Source organism: Haliaeetus leucocephalus, unplaced genomic scaffold, assembly GCF_000737465.1.
Source record: "Haliaeetus leucocephalus isolate CR32 unplaced genomic scaffold, Haliaeetus_leucocephalus-4.0 Scaffold173, whole genome shotgun sequence".
NCBI lineage: Eukaryota > Metazoa > Chordata > Aves > Accipitriformes > Accipitridae > Haliaeetus > Haliaeetus leucocephalus.
Genome location: NW_010972609.1, coordinates 13,311,249 through 13,330,457, shown reverse-complemented (window position 1 = coordinate 13,330,457; position 19,209 = coordinate 13,311,249). Strand labels below are relative to the sequence as shown.

The window sequence follows — 19,209 nt, the reverse complement described above, 5'->3', positions numbered from 1 at the left end:
ACGCCGTCGCTTCCCTTGGTACCGCTGTGAAAACCGGCTCCTTCGGGCGGATGGGCTTTGTGCAAACCTTCTCTTGGCTGGAGTAAATCCTGACCGTTACGTGTCCGGTGCCGAACTGACAGATGGGAGTTTGAAAATGTATTTTCGGGCATCCTTTTCCAGGACTGCTCCTTCTTTTTGCTGTTTTTTACCCCTTTGAGCCTTACTGTGTTCGGACTTGGTTTTCCCTTTCTCTTACAAACAGAGGAGAAAAAGAGGGGTGGGGGGAAATCTTGACCTCTGTGCAGATTAAACAATTTCGGAAACTATTTTTGGCCTGCACATTTGTTTATGCTTGGGGTTCGATGTGTGGTTTTCCATTCCCACCCTGTTCCAAAGTGTCGTACCTGTTTTTTTGGTCTAATATCGTCTGTGTGTTCTACCCTGCAGCCTTGCAAACACCTGTGCAAACACTAAAAGTGCTCAGAAATTATTCAGAAAAGTTATCTTTAGCAGCTCGGTAAATACCAGCTGTAACAGCAAATACGCTATAGTTCCTATAAAAATAACTGTTTCTGGAATAAGCATAGATTCTAGTTGTAACCTCTTAATACTGTGCGCCTGTACTCATGTTTAAACAAAGATGTATTGACATGTGCAAAAGTGAAAAACTTCTATCACTGTGCATTGTATTTCTGTTATTCTGATTTACAGGACAAGTATCTACAAGTTAAGTTGTTTTTTTTTTTAAGGAACTGTTGCAATAGTTTATATAAACAAGAGGAAAAAGTAAATTATTGAGGGATTTGCGCAGTCTAGGCAAGATACTCAAAACTGTTATCGGGTTTTGAATGCTTAATTATAATGAGAATTGGAGTCCAAAGCAGTGGTTGAAATTGTAGCTTCTCGGTTATGTATGTGAAAGAAAAAATGGGAATGTAAACTGTCTATAATGACATCTGTGGTAATAGAAAGCTATTAAAGTAATAGGGCTGACACTAGTTGGAGCTTTCCCTGTCTCTCACGGAGATACTGTTCAATACTACAAAATAATTTTCCTACGCTATTTTTCACTTTAGAAACAGAGTTTTGTGGTCAGTTAGCATTCCTTACTAGTTTGTAGACTCATTTGGGGGACCTGGAAGCACTGGAATTTATTAAGCATAAATTTGTACACACATGTCACTTACCACAAACAACTTGCAGCAAAAAACTGAGTAGCTGTTCTGATGGGAACAGTTGAAACAAACATACAATGATACTTAAAATTCAGTTGAAAGCGTGCCACAAATATGTGCAAAAAGAACCTGTAAACTTGCAGCTCCGCATTTTATCCGGGTAAACCACAACGTTGCATAAGGAGAGCCAGTTGGGACCGGACCTTTTGACCTGTAACCGGCTCCACAAGCATGACTTGCTGTAGGCAGGGAGATCGTGCTCTGCCTGCGTGGCAGCGACCCAGCATCCTCACCTACGTGTCGTCAGGAGCCAGTTACATGATAAGGCAGGAAGGAAAACCTCTAGTGCGCTGGGTAGTGTTTGGCCATAACTGACTTAGTTGGCCTTCTGGGAGCATGATCATCCTCGCTTTTTGCAGCTTAGTTTAAGGTTATAGCCTACAACATGGTGCTCTGCCATACTGTTTTGTCTTCTGTATTTGTACAGGTGTTTGCAAGGCTGCAGGGTAGATCAGTTTCCTGCTGGAAATATTAAAATATATGCACTTTTTTTTTCTGCCTTTACTAGCATCAGTGAAGGGGAGCATGGGGGAGAGTTGGAAATTCTTTAAACAGCTATTGGTGCCAAAACGAAAAAAGCTGTGTGGAGCTGTGCCCTTGATGCTATTGGTAATATGGGACATCCAATGTTGTTTTTCCCAGTAAGGCACAACGTCAAGCTCTTCAGTGGCTGATTTGGAATATACGATGGTAAAAACATCCATGGCCAGTTTACACAAACATCCTGTAAACCAACAGGGCAGGTGCCCAGGCAGTAGTGCAATAGCTGTACTGACACTGGTCAATACATGAGAAGCCTGGCATATCGGAATGCAAGAAAATTCATCTTGGTGTATACCATTAGATCAAAATACACTCACTTTAATGCAGTGACAAGGTTTGTTCTGTTATGATTTCCTGCTTTATTTCTAAGTCGGTTTCTAAATTTCTCAAGCGGGTTTTCCTTCTGTTATAAGTTACAAAATGATGTTAGGCTTATTGAGATTGACAGATTCATTCTCCTTTTTCTGGCTCTTGCCATTTCTTTTTTTCTTTCACTTAATTCTTTTGGGTTTGTATGTTGTTTTTTTGGGTCTGTTTAGCTCAGATCTCCCCTGGCTTTAGCCACACAGCTTCTAAAGCTGTTTGATTGCTACTTTAGATGGTTTAGAAGATGCTTTTTGGATTCTTAAATGTCACACCAGTTTCAACATGCAGGAAGCTGTGGGGTTTGAAAGCTGCTAAGGATTTTAACATTGCAAGGGAAGCAGTTACCTTAATCTGAAACTGAGAAACACTGTTCTTAACGCTGGACATAGTATGGCAGAGTGAAAGAAAGGACTATCTTTGGCTACTGTTTTGTTACCCTGTTCCAGTACGTTAGAAAAAATGGGTAGGATTTCAAGAGGCCTCCTATGTATCAGAGTGTCCTTGATACTTTTTCCTGGATTGTTTTTTTTTTTTATTTTGTGGAAGGTTATTGATATAAAAACTCTCATCAGCAGAACAAAGAGTTAGGTAGTCACATGTCTCTGAAGCAGTAGTCCTAAACTTTGGCTCCGTAATCTCCCTCTTCTGTCTCTCTGCTCTGGGAAACACAGTGACAGATGCTGCTTTTGCCATTGGCAGCAGCAAATGTTATTTTCTCAGAGTAAAAGTGGGTAGAAAGGCTAACTTACTAGCATTAATATTTTAACCACAGAGTAAGCTGATAACTTCAAGGCTGATGGTAAAGTATACCCCCCCGCCCAGTTCTGTCTACTGGAAGAAGCAGTAGTGGCAGAAGGCATATTGTTGCTTGTTTCATTTGAATTAGGAAAAAAACACAGAAATGAGAACAGAGTTTATTCTCCATGCCTCTATGGCTGTGGCAATGCTGGTATTGAAAAACTCATGCTTAGCTAGCACAACGTGTGGTTTCCTGTGAGGTGTACAAGTACCTGCTGGCTGCAGAGCTGAGGCTGCTGAAGTCATTCACTGTGTTTCCCCACAGCAATGAGTTCATAGGCATAACCACAGACATGAAATTGAAATAAAATAGTGATTGTAAAGAGTGTCACGGTTAAGTGCCTAATTTATCTGGTGTGGGAGGGCTGTTGACTTCATATGAAAGTGGCAGGCAAGAAGGCAGTTAATTCAGTGTTGGGACTCTGCTGTGGCTTATGTCTCCTTGAGGAGGCATTGGTTTCAGAGGAGTTATACGAGTTTCTACTTAGCTTAGTGTATGGCCCAAAAGTTTTCTTTTTCTAGCAGACCTCTGCCTGGTATCTTTCCCCAGTTTGAACAAGTACAGCTCATGTCCTCCCTGAATAATACTACCCTTTTTTTTGAAACTCTTTATCCTACTGTAGTTATTGATTCCGAGCTTATCAGTTATGGCCATATCCTGGCTTTCAGGAGACTGTTCTGTACCAGAATTACCCATGTTGTGGGCGTTGCCTCCTGTTGTAACAGGGTTAGCTTTTCTCTCAACAAAATTACTTCCTTACATTTAAGCCCTGGTACGAGTATCCTGGCTAAAAAGGGAGTAGAGGAATTATGCTGTAATTTTAGCAATTTTTTTTTATTGTGTAGTCTGTCTTTTACACAGGGAAGAGTTTGCCAGATCTTCTGTTGTTAATTCATACGTAGACAGTCTTACTTTAGTAGCAGATATATGGAACTGATTTATTATTCCTTATACAACTGAGATGAATTTACTGAGGCAAGATACATCTTTCTGTTACAGAATTGCAGTAGCATTGTATATTACTTTTGGCTAGTAGAAGCCTTTCTAGGAAATGAAATGTAGAACAAAAGACTTTGTATAGAACTAATCCAAATGTTGCAATTCAGAGCTGAAAATTGCAGTCAATTTTAAGAACCCCTTCCAGGCTGGGAGGAGGGAATATTTCTAACCTGTGGTTTTGTAAGCCAAATGTATGAATTCAGTAATAAGTTGCTGTGAATTAAACCACAACATGCTCTTACAGTGTTGCAGCTATTCTATGCTAAATTTGCAATACCTCACCCCTTAGTAGAAAGCACAAGCAGGAAGATTTTATAGTTTTAAAAACAAATAACCAACAGCTGAAAGATGATAATATCTTTTTTTTTTTTTTTTCCTTCTCTCAGGTCCCAAGCTGTTGTAAGGCCTGCTGCTTGGAGTGGAGATTTCTATCATTGCTTTGACTATTTCAAGATTGTTTTCACCCTCTGTCAGTCACAAGCTGATAAGTACTGTAGCCTAGTTAGTTATGCTACTTATTTTTCTCTCTCCAAAGACTATGTGGCTATTTCATGTCAGACTGGAACCTGCTTTTACTGAAGGGTGGAGAACCTCTGGGTAGGGTGGATCCCTGGCTTTCTGGGGCTGTGCCGGTGCCCCCTTCCATGATCTGGGGCACGTCTGGCAGCCTGACCACAGCCACGGGGTGGGATGTGTGCCTCTTGGTGACTGGGAGTGCCTGTGGTTTGGTCCCTTGGTGGATCTGCTTCTGGTCATGTCATGTGATTAATTGGAATGAAAAACTGGATGGATTGTTCTGGTTGGTTATTAGAGATTTCTCATTCCTGTTTTGGTTTTAGTCATCTACTCAATGACATATAACGAGAACCTATTTATTGCAACTCTTGAGGAGAATTCCATTACACTAGTTAATTTGGAGAGGTAGAGAAAAAAATCCGTTGTCTTCTAATGTTAACCAAAACCCAAATTCTAAAATAAAGACGAGTTATCAGTGTAACTGCAACTATTTATATTGCAGTAGTAGAAACTCCAGGTCCCTTTTCTGTTAGGTACTGAACAGCTCAGACACAGAACAAGAGAGCTCTTTGTCTGTGAAAGTTTGTAAGTCTGAAGTGATCCTATATTATCTCTCATCTTCTGCCTGTACTTTCTTGGGTATGTACCTATCTGGCTTTCTGGCTGCAGATTTCAGAGTGATGTATTAATTTTCAGACTGATTTTCTAATTTTAAAATTATAAAAAATATTTTTTTCTGTATATTGTAAGTGAAAGGAAAAGTAAAATATATTGTGAACTTGGAAAGGGTTGGAAAGGATGAGGAGAAATAAATATTTTCATAATAGAAAATTTTATTTACTGAATTTTAATAAGATTGCTACCCTAGAACAAAAATAATAAATCTTAGTCTGATCAAAGAGGGTTTGATAAAGGGTTTTATAAAAATGTTTTATAAAGGTAAACATGCTTAATCAGATTCACTTTTTAAATTCAGCAACTCTTAAACAGAAATTTATCAGCCAAATAACTTCATTTGGAAACAGGAATATTTAGGCCTTGGTGCAGGAAAGTATTTAATCATATGTTTAGGTCTATGCCTACTTCCTTTTGAGTATTTGTTTACATTTCTGTAAGATTTTGTAAAATACATTTTTCTAAACGAGCAAGCTAGTGACTCAGGACTTTAGAGATCGGAGAAGGGAAGCTTGCCTGAAAATTTCAGGTCTACACTGACTGAAAAAGAAAATAGACAGTTTTTATTCTGTAGAGGAAGATTAGTTACATGCACATTTACCAAAACCTGGTAAAGATTCAGGGTGCTTTAGAAACAAAGAAGGAGATGTGGTCGGAGAAACAGGTGTGATCTTGCCTCCAAAATGCTTATAGTTAGAACTGAGGCAAGACCCATAGTATGTTCAGAAGGAAAGAACAGAGTAAATTGAGGAAGAAAGCATAGTTTAAAAAAAAAAACCAACAGGTTTCACTGTTTTGAAGGTGTAGAAAAATATGAATACTAGTACAGGACATGAGGATAATTTCAGACTTGAAGCAACATGGAAAAGTCGCAAAGGGAAGACAGAAGAGGAATGATATCTTGCTTAAGAAGGAGATAAGACATCTAAGTTGGTACAAGCTATTTTGGTACTCTCAACGGAAGAGAGGATGGCTTGGAAATGAGATAATAACGAACAGCAAGAAAAACAAGAAGTAAAAGGTAGGGTACTGTGGTTGCAGCAAGAAGTGTATCGCTTACAGCATTTTCTTGGCTTCTCGTTTCCACTAATGGAAATATTAAAAGAAGTAGAAAAAAAAGACTTGTGGTAAAGGATATACTGTGTATGTATATCGCACAAATTTCATGCAGAATAAGAAGTACCATAAATGTTTCATTAAAGGAATATGTAGTACTTTATTCCTGATGCAGTTTTCATTTGATTTCTTGTCTAAATCAATATTTTATTACATATTTTTTCAAGTCATCTGCAGTTTATATAATGCAACTGTCATTGTAAAGCAGATGAGCAGCATCTGAATGTTAGGCAAAGGCTAAGTATCTACCAGATATTTACAAGATTGTCATAGTAATTTTTAAAAATGCCTGTCTTTTAAAATTACATCTACTTCTGCCCTGTCACAATTATATGCATGTGTTTACCACTCAGTTATTGCAGGGGAAAAAAGTGGGAGTCAACATGGGGGTTTTATTCTTGTGGTGTTTAGGTTTTTTGGTTTATTTGTTATTTTTCTTCTATAACCTTGGACTAATGGGGGGAAGTCAGGAATGATGTTTCCCAGAAATTTGTACCAGGCCTCTGTGCTTCAATGTTATCATAAATGATCCCAAAGGGGGTACAAAATGATGTGAGAAAGTTTGTTGATGACAGGTAATTACTTAGAGTAATAAAATTGAAAATTGACCTTTTACTTTGGATCTGCAGAGTACTTAGTAGCTGGGTGATAAAGCAGCAAATGTCTTAGTAATGTAAACTTATTTGCCTTGAAGAAGACAGTTGATTTTGTTTTTTTTTTTCTTTTTTTTTCATCCCAAATGGCAAACTCTGGACTAGCTCTTTTGTTGCTCAGATTGTGGATGTGTAATAAGAAAGTTCTGTGAAAACATCAGTGCAATGCTCAGTGGTGGTCAAAATAGCAAGTATTAGGAATAATGGAATTGCTAGGAAAATGATAGCATAAAATGCAAAGGATTGTTACATTACTGCATAAATCCATTGTGCACCTGTATCGTAAATATGACATGCGGGTCTGTTCCTGTAATGTAATGAGTGGCATGCTGGAGGTGAGTAGAAATGGTCGCTATTTCTCATAACACAAGAAGCAAGCAATCAGATCAGGTGGCAGATTCAAAGGTACATGCTGAATATTGCTACCTGTCTTTCCTTGGTATTGCGTGTTGCAATTTCGTAGCTGTCTTCTGCTCTGCAAAGTTGTCCCACCTTTTGGTCTGGATTGCCAATCAGAGTTAAAGTATAAGCTTTTTAACTGCTTTGTGGAGAAAGATGAGGTAGGATCTGATGTATCTTTGAGAGATTAAAGTTCAGAGCATGCTTTTCACTTACCTACACGTGAAAAGTTTAGGCACTGTGGATGAAAAGTGCTGTTACCTTGTGTTGTGATGAATTGTATGAACCGAAGGTCTTCATTTTCCTTTAGGTTTTTAAATAATGGTACTTAGTTCGTGGTAAGGATTTATCTTTAATTGCATACAAAATAATAATTGGTGCCATTAGCAGCACTTGGTGTTGAAAATACAAAATGCATGGCCGAAGAATGAGTTTAGTTGTTCTAGCAAGAAAAATCTCAAAGGATGGGGGAAGCACACGTGAGTGCAAGGGGATGCAGCTGAGTGTGAGTGAGTACACATGAGCATGGGCGTGAGACAGAGCAGGAGTTGGAGCGTATGAGCAAACGGGCACGTGGGATGCCTGTGAGTGAATGTAAAGATGCATCAGTGTATATTCATACTGGTGAGCATGCAAGTGAGCATAAGCATGCACAAGCCTGAGCAAGCATGCAGGTGAATGTGTGTATTGAGTGTTTTTCAGGAAATACGCAAGTGGAGGATTTAAACCAGAATTCATGGCCTTTCATTTTTGTGCTCCACAGATGTTTGAGGAGAGGTGGCTCTCGCTCCCCCGTCCCCTGCCTGTCTGGAGTCTATTTGTTTTTCCCCGCTACTCTTCCATGGGGAATGTGTTGAGGACCGAATCTTGTGGTGAAAGGGTAGCAAGAGCATTTCTGGTCTGGAAGCCATTTCCCCAACCTTTCTAGACTCTCTACAGCGTAAAGCACCCTTTTGTCCACTGTTTCATCTGGTTATGCTGAAATGAAATATGCATGTTTGTGGACATCTGTAGAATAGTGCTGGCAATATTTACAGTTTGGGGAGTTGAAAATAAAACACACACACACACACAAAAAAATCTATGTGCTCCTTGGAACAATGAGTTGTAGACTGAACATGTATTTATTTCCTCACACTGGAAGAAGGAACAGTATTTAGCAAGAAGTATTGTTGGTGTCCTTGTTGGACCCCAACATTATCTTGTTCCTGAAAACCTTGCTGAGGAAATTTGAATATTACAAGAATGAGAGGATATGGTTGCAAGTTCTGCTCCATCCTGTGTTATTTTGGACCCTGGCCATCAGGAAACATTTTGTCTACTTCAGAGATGAAACACTTTCTCTTCAGTAGTAGTATTATGAGCAAGATGTGTAAATAATATGTGGCGAGGGGCAACTTTATTACAGAAAGGGAAATCATCTCAACTTTCCTTTCTTTGATGAACTTCTAAAAAGAGGTTTCTCCAAAAGATGTGCTGGGGGGAATTTGCATGTTTTGTATTGATCTATATAAACTCTAGTTATAAACATAAAAGTAGCTTAAAAGTTGTTTCACTCTGCTTCTGTCACCCTTTGTACTTTATCAACCATTGATCTTTATTCTTTGTCAATTCATACATGTTTAATACTGCATTGCAAATAGTTTTCCTCACCTCCAAAAGTATTCATAAAAATAAGGCTGGGTGAGAATATTTGAAAGAGCATTGTTTGTAATTTTCTTGCCTCTGCTGAGCTGAGTGTCTAGAAAATGGAAATACGGGCTTCTACCTCCTGCAGAGGAATGGAAATAAATCATAATGCAAGCTCTTTCAAAAGAAATTACATATCCTGGAGTAGGAAAACTCATAGATCAGTATAACATTTTGTTGCATAGCTTGAGCTTTTTCAAAAGATGGACTCTATATAGACATTTGCTTTGGTATCTAACTAGTAATTTTACTGAATGTCTCTAATTTGGATGAAAAGTTACGTGGTTGACCTGAATGACTCATGTCACAGGGGTAAGTGGGGGAAGGACAGTTTGAAGCAAAGTGTACAAAAAACTATGTGGAGAAAGAAAATCAAGATTGCTACATATTCCTGCAACTACCACTCACTTTTAAGAATATTTTTTGCAGAAGCAGGAATTAAATAGTGGTATGAATATAAAAGTAATACCTTTAAAATAATTTTGGAAGACGAACATGAAATCAATTGTGCAACTAAATGGCCATCACACTATAATTACTTAGACACTGTTTCTTCTTGCAGGCAATTTTGATATGAAATATTTTATGGTTGTTAGTGTTCATACTTATTCTGTGAAACAGGTAAATGTTAAGCTAGGGGTTTCATAGATTGTGAAGCAAAGAAGTTATTCTATGTTTTGGAGCAACTGCCACACTGGAAATAAAAAACAGGAGCTTTGATTCCAAATCTGTTGATACAACTTAGAAGTGGAAAAACGGCCTTGTGAACCAACACCTAAGAGCTTCCTACAATAGGTTAGCTACATGCTGCCTGCTTTTCTGGTGGTGACACTGGATTAAAGGTAGCCAATAGTGCCTTTCTTTATGGTACTTGCTGCAGTTGCTGAAAGTGTTTACAGTTGTGAAAGGTAGTGGAGGTGGAAATGTCTGAGAGAAAGACTGACCTATAAAATAGATCAGCACAACAACAGTTCTTCTTCTGAACCTTATTTTCTTTGCTTATGTTGTCACATCTTCTGGTGTCACTCCCACATCCTTATATACCCTCCACCAATAAAAATGTAACGTACAAAGTAAAAGCTTTCATCAGTCTATCTGAAAGCACTCTGCAATTGTTCCTTGTTTCACAAAACCACAGTTATCTAACGTCCATTTTGCAGGCTGGTGAACTAAAGCCAAGACAGACTGGTCTGCCTCAACGAACTATCTGTTTTAAGAGCGTTACCAAACTCTTTCTGTGAGCCTCAGGCTGCAGATGTATAATTTCATCGAAGAAATGGTGCAGGTTCAGCTACCTAATTACAAGGTGACTGGAAAGCCTGTCTTGCAGCAAATCCTTTTCATCTGTCCTTGTCTGGCATGTCTGAGCCTCTCCCCAAAACTTCTTGTGCAAAGGGACATAGGGAGCCCCTGCAAATCCTCCTGAAGAGTTATTCTTCCCCAACCTACCCAACAAATCACACAGTCTTTGTGTTGAGTGGAATTGCTATACTCGCAGAGATGGAAACAAATATTGCTTCCCATGCCATTTTTAAATTAATACTATTTTCTGAGGTTTCAAGGAACTTTACCAACTGACGTGACTACACAAAACTCTTTTTAGATACTCAGATGCAATCTTAAGGCTTTATCATCTAGTCAAGGTAAAACTCCCTTCACATTAATGACTGCAGATGTAGCGTCCCTCACAGGACTCAAATTTTGGGCAAGAATTGATGTCTTGCATCAAAATACTCTGACTTCTGTACCACTAAGGATTAGTAGTAGACTGCAATCAAGTTATTTAATCGTTTAAGGGTTTTCAAAGCCAGTAAAAATATCAGCATCAGATTTTTTTTAAATACTCATTTACAACAACAGCCCAAAATATTCATTCCCAGTGCTTAATGATCAGAGAGGGACATGGGAGTTTAAGCATGGGTTTAAAATAAAAAAAAAAAGCTTTCAATAAAAGCTCTAACTCTGTCATCACATCTGTCTGCCTTTTGCCATTAGACAAGCAGTGTATATATATCTTTGAAGTCCTTTATTTGCAAAGGTGCTAGTCATGCTGTATTAGTACTTTCTAATCTCCATGTATGCACTTAGTTGAGAGCATAATACATTTGTGTTTGACTGATGAACTAATGGTTTCTAATGAGTTGCAGGGTCTTCAGTGTTGTAGAAGTCTGTTTTGACCCTAAATGACTTGGGTTAGGTCGCTAAAATGCTAAGTGGTGAAATAACCTAGCATGCTTGTGTGAGCTTCCTTAACCTATATGCTTACTTAAGAAGGGGGAAAAAAGGAAAAAAAATACAGCAGTGGAAAAATGTTATTGGTGATTACGCTCCAAAAGGTTGGTGAATTTTCTGAATTGCAATATCTGAAAGGAGATTAAAAATTTTTGAGTATTTTTGAAGTAATTTAGGGTTAAAAGGGACTTTCTGGAAACAATCTAATAGTTATGGAAGAGCCTGTGGGAAGCTGAATACCTGAGTTCTGGTCTTAACCACGTCGCACCATGTGGCCTGGTTTTCAGAGACTGACTATACTCTAGGGTTTGCTGCAAATCCCCTTTATTGAGGGGTCACATGGAATCTTAACAAATTACATTATGATATACAGTCATGGAAACAGATAGTTTCAGCTTTTTGCTCTGGTTCGTTCATTCGTTCTTTCTTTGTCTGAATGCAACATAATAATAGCTTTTGAGACTGCACATAACAGATTGTAAACTTCTGGGGAATGTTTTAGTGATCTGTGAGATCAACCCTGTTAATTTTGGTGCAAATAGAAAATGAGTAAAGCTTAATTTCCACTACAATCAGCTTAAAGAAGGATTCTTTAAATGCTTTCAGTGTAAGCCCTCTACAGCTGTCAGGCTCTCTGTCCTTTTCCTTAGAAAACTGTGTGGTGACTGCAAAGTTCATGAAACTGTGATGTGAGAAAAACTAAGCACGTAGAAGTGGTATAATTGAGAACAGGATTTTTAGCCTGGCTATTCCAAACTGTAGGATTTGTGATAGCAATAATTTTAGGAAAAAGAGAAAAAAAAAAAAATCTGTTTCAAATCCATGGCTTACACCTTTAGTGAAAGCTGTATGCATACTTGAAGGTATTCAGGGAATTATCTAAAAGGCTGGGAATGTTTCTTGTATTTGCAGGGTTGAAAAAAGTCCACTTCTGTCTGTCTTTAGAACAAGCTATTAAAGTCTCTACCAAAGAGAGAGATCAGAGATGATCAGTACTGCATGTTCTCTGCTGCTTTAGGAAAAGGTAGTAGCCAGGAACTACATTTATAATACTTCACTGCATTGTAGGGCCATTTTATAAGACTAGCATTTTAATCTTTATTCAGGTTTTAAATCTCATAAAGACTACCTGCTTTTAGAAAAATTCTAGCTTTTCAACTTAAGCCTTACGGATTTTCAAAGGTTTTTAATATTAGATAGGAGATGGGCATTTTACTTCATAATCTAATGACCAGGTTAGAGTTGGACTTGTTTTTAATAATGTGAGACTAAGAAGGACAGGATGCCCTTGCTAACAGAGTATGAACAAATAGCTGGAGGGCCTAGCTTTTCATTAGTTTGGTATTTTAATATATAGTCTCTCACAGGTCAAAGATTCAGCCAGGTACCTCTGGGGGATGCCAAAACATTGCAGGTGGATTCATCCATCAGTTTTTGTGGGATGAAGCAAAGATAATTTTGTTGTTTTTAGGCTATGCTTTCAGTGAAACCAGAGCAAAACTTCCATGGATTTAAATACAAAGTCATGCTTTTCAATACAAGATCATGTTTAATGCTACTGTGATGTGATTCCTGATTTGGATGATGAATTTCTGCTCTTCCAAAAGACTATGCAGTAGTATATTTCTCAAGTAAAGGACCATTACTATTTAAAACTTAGTATTACATTTATATTTGGAAAACAAGTAATTTTCTTAACATTGATACTGTGTTTGCAAATGCTTCAATACTGCCTGAGCTCTGCTCTTAATTAGGATGAGTGCTGTATTTCTCCATGGCCTGATGTCACTGCTTCATTGCAGAAGGATGACTGCGAATCCCGAGAAGGTTTGCTGACAGGTGATTTCTCTGACACCTTGGAAGATGAGAAGTGACGTTCCCAGTGTGTTCTACACACCCACACTTGGATGCATAAGCTCGATCCTGACAGGGTTCCTGATGTATGTGGTAGAATTATTCTGATGGATGAGGAATATCTACAAAGACAGGGTTCGTAATGATGCCAGAACTGTGCGGTATGCTGATTAGCTGTCCTCCTTGAAGTTTCTCAGTGAGCAGTGCATACATGAGCATACACTACTTTTTTTCTCCCACGCACACAAGTGCTGCGTCAAGTTAAGTGACTTGTGACACGTATTAATGCTGTTGGCTTCTTTCTGCTGGGGGCTGACCACTGCAATCCTGTTTGAAAAGTTTTCCACCAAACTCGTACATCATTTTCATTAAAACAGTATCCGGTTTTGTCCCTCAAGCATGAATGTCTTTCTGCTTGTGAATGTAAACGGCAAAGGCAAGCAATAAATCCCTTTGAATAATGTGCCAGTATCTACTCTTACATAACTGTCATTCCTAAGCAGAAGATGCTTATTTACCAATTAAAGCATCTTGGCAAGGATTTCAGGCATTTTAAATTAATTCTGCTGCTTCCAGAACATCCATTAGATAAAATCTGATGAATTTGAATCATTGACCCTTAACCTGAAAACCAGTTTTACAAATGTCCTCCAGGAAACACATTGTGCGCTTAACTTCCCCTATGAAAACTACAAAAAATTGTATACCAAAATACAAGGATTAAGGGCTAGAGCCATGACAGAGTTAGACTTGGACAGGGATATGAGAACTGTCTCACTGAAGGTACTTGATAATTTTTTTCAGCAATATACACTGTGTGACTGCAAATAAATGCATGACATAAGGAATTGTTCAAATTTTTTTTTAATAGTAGAGTATTTCCATTGACTTGCAGTGCTTAAAGAACCGGGAGGTTGTGTTACTGATTAACATAGGGTTACTACATGAAGCTTCATGCAATTAGCTCGTACCAGAAAGGAAATGCCAGATTTTGTCAGTGAGAGCTTGAATCTTTCTTGGAGCTGCAGGAATTTGGGCAGCTGGGAGAAGACCCTGTAGCCTCTTTCTTAGCAGCCTGCCAAAGAGATCACTGTGGAAGTCTCTTGCTCTAGAATTCCTACTAGTAGTGCTGGTTTGGTTTGGTTATTTTATTTTAATTCTTCAATATGGGATAATTCAAGTGAATAGTCAGTATGAAGTTTTATTATCTTCTACCTTTGGGTGTCTGATTAAGCATGACTTGCTGTGATTGGGATTTTAAATACCAGAAGTCTTCCCAATTACCTCAATTACCTTTACCCAAGGAATGATTGCTATTTCCAGGTATGCATCCTGTTGCCCACAGTTTCTCCCTCAGGTTTTTCTGGCATCATTCTTACATTAATAGCCCTTACCAAAGCATACTGTAGACTAACAACTATCCCACGGTACCTCCTGAGTATTTTGCAGCAGTGACACAGTTTCTGCATGTGTTTTCTAACTCTTCTACTCCATTTTAAGAATGTTCAGAAGCTTCATTTCATTTAAAGCCTTCAAATGATAGAAATTGTGCATATCACTTAGAGTGCATCCTATCCAAAAAACATTTCTTATTTCTTCTCTGGTTATATAAACCATCTGTAAAAGGAGGTTATATGAAAAAATAGATTAAAAGTTATTACAAAGTATTTACAGTAAAACAAGTAGTAAAATGTGTTAAATTGTTTCTGTTCTTCAGTTCCCTGTTCTAGTAGCTCTTCTGGGCATAATTTATTTTTGAAAAAAAAAGGGGGGGGGGTAAATATGAAAAATCACTGAAGAATTTCAAATATATGCCCTGTCATGCCATTTTGTAGAGAATGTTGCCTAAACTGTGTGGAACATATCTAAGTTTCTGTGCCAAGATCTGTAGTAGTAGTGTGCCTAAATTCCCATTTACTGAAACAGGACCTGGGTCCTAAGAAATTAACTCAAGAGAACGTTTTACTTGCACTTGAAACTATTGGCAGTATTTTTAGATTGCAGAGCAGAATTTTCTTCTTATGTTTGAGCCTTAAATATGTAACTTGTGTATATAGTCAGCTGAAATTACTTTATAGATTTTTTGAGAGCCATATGCAGACCTTACACATGTGAAAAACACATGCAAGCTGTTGCATAACAGTGAAACAATAAAAACATAACCAGGGCCTATTTTCCTCTTTCATTCATTACTATATCCCCTTTCTCCCTGAAAGAAATCCACAATAAAATATTAATAGCAACATACTGTTGAATAAACATCTGCAGATGTAAGCAATAGCCATTTAAGCTTGAATAAACACTCAGAACAAGAAAAGTGAGTATTAATAATTAAGTTCAAAATTACTGAGAAAAGGCATTGTGAGACTAATCTGGGAAATTATACTTAGTTTTCAGAAGGTATATTTTTGAGGAAGTAGTAAAATCTTTTGCTTTCTTTAGGAGTAGAAGAGAACCTGTCTCCCTCTGCTGGTTTTCAGAGAAAAAAAAAGTTTATAGAGACTGAAAAATCGTAGCTGAAATTTTGATACAAATTACCAGACGTTCCAGAATTAGGGCTTAAAACTTGTTGCCTTTAAATACATCAGAGTCACCCTGAGGACATTAGAACTACCTGTCTTGATTAGCTGAGGATTGGTAGATTTTTGAGTATTTACTCTGTTTAAGCTGATACTTTCTCAGTATATTTTACATGATTTCTTTATATGTACATCTTTAAGAAAGCATAACAAGATAAATTTAAACTATTTAGCCTTTAATTCAAACATTCACTGAATCTTGTAGCTATCCTGAAGAGCAGTGTGATATTGGAGTTGTAAATGTAGATGCATAATTTTCCTTTCTTGCGTAGTCTGAGTTAGTGTACTTTATAATTCAAATTAAGCCTTTTTCTTTCAAATATGAGTTTCTAAACTGCTCCATAAATACAAGTCACAGGCCATAAGGCTTTTGAAGGCCACACGCACAAGAAGAGCTACAGCACTGAGCATAGCTTGCCGGTAATGACAACTGCATGAGGTTTCTTTGAATTGTTGCTGGGACTACGATGTTGAGGCTGGCTGGTCCGGGGTGGGTGCTCGCACCTGGCCAAAATGCAGCATTGCCCACCCTGCCGAGCCGGGAGCCCCGCAGTGCCGTTCCCCCAGACCACGAGGCAGTGAGACGCCCGCACGTGGTCTGTGCCAGCGAGAGCGTATCAGCAGGAGGGGGGGGGAACTTTGTGTTGCTGTCCCCACCCCAATGAACAAATGTTTGGGAATTTCCGTGGAACAGACGTGCTGCACGAAGTCAGTACCATGTTCTGGTACACATCACGGTATCTGCAAAGAGGTTTTTGTCCTTTACGATATGTTCCATCTTCCTATTGTCAGAGGAAACACATTTGTCCTTTAATAATCCCTGTGCTTCTACTAAGAATTTCCCATTCACAAAAAGGACACTCTAACAATAGACATCAAGTTTATTCCTTCCAATTAGTTAAAGGCAAGTAGCAATTCCAGTAGTTAAATTAAGGCATTAATCTGTCAAACTTGGAGGGCTTACATAAATGCATTTTAGGGTGAGAAGAAAATTCAGGCAATTTTGTTTTTAAAGTGGTTTTTTTGTTGTTGTCGGTTTTTGTTTTTTGGTTTTTTTTACTTCCCACATCTTATCTTCACCAAAACACGTTTGTTATGCTTTGTTACATGTAGCCGTCCTTTTGATCTGGGTATACGCCAAGCTTCCTTGTATCCTAAGTATTGTTTTAAAAGGCATCGGCCAACTGCAGTTTCTCATATTTCCAGTTAATACCAGTGTCAGGATAGTTAGTTACACAAGTTGATTTGATTTTTGCATATATTGTGTTGGAATTCTTTTGTGAAGTTTGAGTATCGGGGTGGTGAGAACAGCACTTAACTTTCTCCAAGTATTTGACCAAATTCTCTCATGTTTATTCTGTCTGTAGTGTGCAATTTAAATTTTAATAAAAATGTTACTTAATAAAATTGTATGGGTTTTTTACTGCTTGTCTATCTGCAACTTTTTTTTTTTTTTTTAACAAGACATTGCTTTACCAAGTGTATCCTGAAAACTCTCAGGGCAGCTGTGGTATTTGGTCAATGTATCACAGACAACGTATGTAGTAGCAAGGTAGTGAGACTGCTGAGACACACACCTTGTGCATTGTATTTACATGGGCATATTAGTAACTTCCTGTATAAGAAATACTTTAAAACTGACGTAATGTTTTCATGTGGGAATGTGTAACTTGTAATTATCCATTCATAAGCAAGTCTGCAGGCTATGTCATTGTTCCATTCATTGACTCAGCTATCTAGGGGGTAGTGTCATTTTACCTAGAAGCTGAGCTTCCAATGCCAAGTGGTTATCTCTCTTGAAGCAGAACTATTTTGGCTGCCCAGCTATGGAGAATGCTACGTGGCATCTGATATACAAATGCTGTTTCTAAAACTGGCTAGTACTGCTTCTGGAGTGCACCCAGTAATTGGTATATATGTAATGTGAATGTAGCTGAGAAACAATGAAAGCAGAGGCAAAAGTACTGATGTTGCTTTTCAGTGTAAGGGGTGAAAGCAAAGGAGGGAATAGCATATTCAGTCTGTATTCAGTGTGATAAAAGGAAATCAGTACCTATTTAACATGAAGTACCTTTAGAATATTTTGCAAAAATGAGATACAGCTAAAAAGGATGGGCTTAAGTTATTTGAATGCAGAATAGCAGGAAGATTTTCTGACAAGGAGATAATTTCTAAGGCAAGGCACAGAAGCTTCTTACAGTTACTGTGGTACTGGTAGGCAGGCTTGATAATAGTCTAAAATTTTGTGCTAATCTATAGAATGGACCAAATCACCTTTCCTGTCTCAACTTTTATGATTCATATTTGACATTGTCATAGTGTCCTGTATTATGTAACATGATGGAGCTTGGTCAGTCAGATACTCGTGATCTTGTTGAAATTGTTGGATGTGGTAGCTGCCTTTTATTTAGGCTAAGCAGATCAGTGTTCCTTTGGTTAGTGAGGGATGAAACAGACAAATGGTTGTCCCAGGACTAAACCCTGGGCCATTGAGTCGGAGGTGTAATACAGAGCAGTTTAATGTGACCCGTGTGTGAGGGGGAAGGCAGCACAAACACCATGGGAACTGGTTTGCACCAGGAGGTGCTGGTCTGTTAGGATCCCGGTAAGGCACTCCGCCTCTGTAAAGTATCATTTAAACTGCTGTTTATTAGAGGCAGCATTATGAAGATGCTGGGAACCCTCAGTTGTACAGCATCAAACAGGCACAGCATGCTCTGCAGACCCCATCCGTAGAAAAGGGTTTCCCATGTCAGTCATTTTAGGACTTTCTTAGAAGAAAACAATTCTGTCCGTGACTTCTGCTGCCAGACAGGAAGGGCGTTCACATGGGAACCTCTTGTTGCACTTTTAGATAAAGGCAAGGATGTGCAGGTGGTGCAATTGCCGGTACCAAGCGGGAGCTGGGAAGTTTATCCTGCGGCCAGGGGATACCCACAGCACAACACGGGTCTGAAGGCCAGGCTGTACGGGCAGCACAGCACAGGCCTCTGTCTCATTGTTATGTGGGTCACTAACTCCTCCATGTACAGTGGTCTCCTGGCCAGGATCTCTACAGGAGCCCAGTGGAAGAGGTGGCCAGGAGACATGACTGCGACTGCCAGGACAAAAAAAAAAAAAAAAAATCTAAAATCCAATCCGAAAAGAAGGTATATTTGGACAGACAGTCTGGAAAGAAACCTGGACCTTGAGTGCAAAGTAGAGGTCTTCCACTGATGCTCTGTTCTGTGTTCAAATTTGGAGCAGAATTGGCTTATTGATTGTCAATACTGGAATGGTGTTAGAAAGGATCAATTTCTCCTCTTAATAACTGACAACCTGAAAAATTCTTAATGGCTTAGATCACAAGGGTAGCAAGAACTCTGGTAATTTTTTTAATCTGTGTAATGAGAGTCCCGCCTATGATGCTTCTACAGGGACACACTTTGTGTCAGCCTTCCAAGTCTCCATTTTGCTCTTGTTGAAGTCACCTGCAAGGGCTTTCATTGACCTTAATGGTGCTAGGTCAAGATTTATCCGATAGAAGATGCTCAGATGCTAAAATGGTGGGGGTTTATAGATAATCACACAGA

General features: G+C 38.6%; 1 protein-coding gene and 1 long non-coding RNA gene across 2 annotated transcripts in view; one reads left to right on the top strand and one right to left on the bottom strand.

Moving 5' to 3' along the window:
* Positions 1 to 2,942, bottom strand: part of NUCB2 (nucleobindin 2) — a 34,552-nt gene extending 31,610 nt beyond the window's left edge. Inside the window, exon 1 of the mRNA XM_010563836.1 lies at positions 2,937 to 2,942. The gene's annotated coding sequence lies outside the window, so the exon portion shown is untranslated. The remainder of the gene's footprint in view (positions 1 to 2,936) is intronic.
* LOC104829533 overlaps positions 1 to 16,931 on the top strand; it is a 17,405-nt gene extending 474 nt beyond the window's left edge. Inside the window, exons 2-3 of the long non-coding RNA XR_774140.1 lie at positions 1,726 to 1,907; positions 4,311 to 16,931. This is a non-coding gene — a long non-coding RNA (uncharacterized LOC104829533). The remainder of the gene's footprint in view (positions 1 to 1,725; positions 1,908 to 4,310) is intronic.
* The last annotated feature ends 2,278 nt before the right edge of the window (positions 16,932 to 19,209 follow it).